The following is a 4,772-nucleotide window of genomic DNA, read 5'->3' as shown; positions in this document are numbered from 1 at the left end:
CATTCATGGAGTATCGAAATCTAACCCTCACTCTCATCTCCGCAACCGGACTCAAGAAATCAAGATTCACTGGCAAGTCGAATGTTTACGCTGTCGCTTTCATCTCGGACGCAATCAGAAGCAAAGAACTAGTACGGATAAAACCGGTGATACCGACCCCACGTGGAACTTCCCCATGAAGTTTGTTATTGATGAAGTCTCGGGTATGACGCTGGTGGTTAAGATAAAGGCGGAGGGTTTGTTCAGTGGGAAGAATTTAGGAGAGGTTCATGTTCCGGTTAAAGAGCTTCTTGGAGGCATTAAAGATAACGGGAAGGCGGTTCAGACGGTTAGTTATCAAGTGAGAAGGTCGTCAGGTGAACCAAAAGGGGTTTTAAGTTTTAAGTATGAGTTTGGGGACAAGTTTGTTGGCAAACCGGCTGAACCGGTAACCGCGTATCCTCCCCGTGGGGTAGCGTATGCTTACCCGAACCAACAACCTGGGGGATATGGGTACCCGAATCAACAACCGGGATACGGATATTATCAACCACCGCCGGTTGTCCAGCCTCAGCCTCAGCCTCAGCCTCGTCGGTCTGGAATGGGGTTTGGGACGGGTTTGCTGGGAGGAGCACTTGGCGGGTTGTTGATCGGTGATATGATGTCTGGCGGCGGGTGTGGTGGCGGCGGGTGCGGTGGAGGAGGTTGTGGCTGTAACACCCCGATCGATGGCGGATTATACATCGGGGCGTCACGTATTGTTTCATTACTCGCGACACTATTGGGTGTCAATATTTAATAAATACATTATCATTGCGCACACGCAGAACACGAATCGTAAGGTAACATAATTCATATCATAACTTAAAATATTCAAATAACATAATTTGTCTTGTTACATTTTAATCTAGGTCCAAACAAAAGAAAACATCCTACGTGTCCTTGAGATTCCCAAAAGCAGCTACAGCAAACCTGAACACGTGTTAAAATAAAACGTCAACACTTGCGTGTCGGTGAGAAATCAAGTTTAATAGATATAAATAGATAATACAAACACTGCGCGCAACATGTGCTTAACTGGGGTTTAACATAGGGTGAAATCAGATTGTGATCAAGCCTTAGATCATAGCTCATAGTTCAATCCGTGCTCCCAATTGAGCACAAAAACGATAAATCATACGTGCATGTGTAATAAAACAAGAAAACCGTAAACGATAGGTCTCCCGTGTTCATCTAATGGATCCATGAAAACTTCGGAATAGGCCGTCAAAGCGGTTAATGAATCACACATACAAATAAACAGCCAAGTAAACGTCCATAACACATGGGGTTTTGCGCACATAAAGTTCATAAAACAAGTTTAAGACTCAAGTTGTACGAACACATGAACATCCCAAAACGTTAAAAATAAAAGGGGATTAAGTACGAGATTACTCACCTGAAAAAGGTGTGTTGAAAGATAATGCAAGAACCAACTTTTAACCAAGCACAAGTTAACCTATAAATAAAAGGTTATTGGTTTAACGATTGGTTTTTATGTCTTGAATATATGCAGTAAGTATCGATTTTTGTTAGTTAACCAGATTAAAACAAAATATATATATTTATATTTACCGAGATTCTGGGCAGAACAGAAGAGAAGACGGAGGCAAAGAGAGGGGTTGCAGAGGAACTAAGGCAGAGAGCAAAGGGAGAGAGATTTGGGGAGTGTTTAAGTGTAGTGTGTGTAGTGTTACAAGAAATTAACTTAATTTATAGGAAAACCCTAGGGAACACAATCCCTAAAAAGGAGGAAAAGATCTTATCAAATCAAGCAAAAGATATTAAAAAGCACAAGAAAACAAAAGCAAAAGATATTAAAAAGATATGCCGGCAGCTGCAGGGGATGGGGAAAAGCTGACAGGTTAAAGGTCAAAGCATGGGAGGTGTCAGATAAAACACTGTTCAAGACATGCGAAAGAAGATTTCAAAAGATTATGTCAGTCACTTTTTCTGTCAACCAATAGGATTGGTGCGCATGCTGCGCCGAAAGTGGCTTTTCGGACAGATGTCGGAACTGACCTAAAGTGCTCATACTAAAGATAAGATATTTCAAAAGCATACAGGCTGACCTAAACAGAAGAAAAGACTTAAGGTCTAGCGCGAGAAAGCTCGAGCGCTGCGCGCGAGGGCGAAGGCAGACAGAGCAACCCTTAGCACACCGCGGGAAGAACTTAAATCTTTAGCGCGTCGCGGGAAGAACTACAAATCCTTAGCGCGCCGCGGGAAGAACTAAAATCCTTAGCGCGTCGCGGGAAGAACTATAATCCTTAGCGCGTCGCGGGAAGAACTACCATTCTTAGCGCGCTGCGAGAAGAACTACAATTCTTGGCGCGCTGCGAGAAGAACTACAATTCTTGGCGCGCTGCGAGAAGAATTCGTCTCGCGTATCGCAGGAACAGCCGGTCTTCACGCAGGCTTCCTTGTAAAGAGTCTGGCGCGTGGAGCTGCGCAGACATCCTTAGGCGGGAAGAACCAAAGGACAAGCAAAGAGTTAAGAGAAAAAAAAAGGGTTTCAGGCTCAAGGGTTAAGCAAAGGGGCGGGACGGCGACAAGAGAGAAAAAGAGGCGGGACGGCGGAAAGGAAATTATTATTATTAGTAAGTAATATAAAATATATATATATATATAATTTATTTAATGTTAAATTTACAAAGATTAATAATCAAATTTTAAATCATAAAAAGAATCGGATTTGAAAACGGGTACCTGGGTCGGGTCGGATTGGGCAGATGTCACAGTCTCCCCTACTTTAAGAAATTTCGTCCCGAAATTTATCTCGAAGTAGGTTGCGCAGAGAAAAGGTGCGGGTACTTGATCTTCATCTGATCTTCCCTTTCCCAAGTGAACTCGGCTCCGCGCTTGGACTGCCAACGAACTTTAACAATAGGGATGCGACTGCGCTTGGTTTGCTTTACCTCGCGATCCATAATCTCAACAGGCTTCTCAACGAAATGCATAGACTCATCAACTTGAACTTCATCAAGTGGTATGTGGAGGTTCTCGTCAGCTAAACATTTCTTGAGATTGGATACATGGAAAGTTGGATGCACATTGCTGAGCGCGGGCGGCAGGTCAAGCTTGTAGGCAACTTTTCCCACCCTCGCAAGAATCTTGAACGGACCAACATAACGAGGTGCAAGCTTACCTTTCTTCCCAAAGCGGACAACACCCTTCCAGGGCGACACTTTGAGGAGAACAAGATCACCAACTAGAAATTCGAGAGGCTTCCGCCTGCGATCTGCGTAACTCTTCTGTCGGCTTCTGGCAGTCAGCAGATGATCACGGATCTTGGCGATTTTATCGGTTGTCTCTTGAACTAGTTCGGGTCCTGTGATTTGAACTTCACCCACTTCGTTCCAACAAATTGGTGAACGGCACTTTCGACCGTAAAGTGCTTCAAATGGGGCCATACCGATGCTGGAATGATAGCTGTTATTATAAGAGAACTCGATCAGAGGTAGGTGTGAATCCCAATTACCTCCAAAATCAAGAACACAAGATCGAAGCATATCCTCAAGGGTTTGGATGGTTCGCTCAGACTGTCCGTCAGTCTGGGGATGGTATGCAGTACTCATGTCCAAACGAGTTCCTAACGCAGATTGGAGAGATTTCCAAAAGCGAGATATAAAACGGCCATCGCGATCGGATATGATGCTCAAAGGAGTACCATGACGGCAGACAATTTCCTTGACATAAAGATGCGCAAGTTGTTCAACACGGTAGGTTTCACGAATGGGCAGAAAGTGAGCAGACTTGGTCAATCGATCCACTATTACCCAAATGCTATCATGTTTGCTTGCGGTCAAGGGTAACTTGGTGATAAAGTCCATTGCTATACTTTCCCATTTCCACGTAGGAATTCAGGTTGTTCGAGCAAACCAGATGGGCGTTGATGTTCAGCTTTTACCTTAGAACAAGTTAGGCATTTAGCTACGAACACAGCAATATCCTTTTTCATACCAGGCCACCAATAAGAAAGGCGCAAATCTTTGTACATTTTGTCAGCACCAGGATGAACGGAATAACGAGTTTTGTGCGCTTCACTCAGTATGACAGAGCGAAGATTCTTATCATTGGGGATCCAGATGCGATTGAGATAACAGAGAATTCCATTCAGGTTAGGGACTAGATGTACTTCTGCACCACACGCTAACTCGGCGCGTAGGTTTCCTTTGCTGATCGATGCGCGCTGCGCGTCGCGAATGCGCTATTCAAGATCGTTTTGGATCGGCGCGAAGCGAAGCTGCGTGCGCGGCAAGATACAGTTAAGTTGGCTGGGTTTACGGCTGAGCGCATCGGCTACCACATTAGCCTTTCCAGGGTGATATCGGATCTCACAATCGTAATCGCTGATGAGTTCGTTCCATCGGCGTTGTCTCATGTTAAGTTCCTTTTGATCAAAAATGTGCTGAAGGCTTTTATGGTCGGTGTAAATGATGCACTTAGTCCCATAGAGGTAGTGTCTCCAGATTTTTAAGGCAAATACAACTGCGCCAAGTTCGAGGTCGTGAGTCGTATAATTCTTTTCATGAATTTTAAGTTGCCTTGACGCGTAAGCGATAACCTTGCCTCGTTGCATAAGTACACAACCGAGACCTTGGTTGGAGGCATCGCAATAAACGACAAAATCGTCAGTACCCTCAGGTAACGCTAGAACAGGAGCTTTGCACAACAATTGCTTGAGTGTTTGAAAAGCTTCTTCTTGCTTAGAGCCCCAAATATACGGTTTGCCTTTGTGCGTTAAAGCTGTT

The 4,772-nt window shown here is 44.4% G+C and overlaps 1 pseudogene; it reads left to right on the top strand.

The window, feature by feature from the left end:
- On the top strand, positions 1 to 820 carry LOC143533383 (protein SRC2 homolog; annotated as a pseudogene).
- Positions 821 to 4,772: the final 3,952 nt, after the last annotated feature.

This window comes from Bidens hawaiensis, unplaced genomic scaffold (genome assembly GCF_021521415.1).
Source record: "Bidens hawaiensis isolate Kalapana, Puna unplaced genomic scaffold, B.hawaiensis_p1.1 tig00009662_1, whole genome shotgun sequence".
NCBI lineage: Eukaryota > Viridiplantae > Streptophyta > Magnoliopsida > Asterales > Asteraceae > Bidens > Bidens hawaiensis.
The sequence above is the reverse complement of the archived record's forward strand: the minus strand, read 5'-3'. Positions and strand labels throughout refer to the sequence as shown.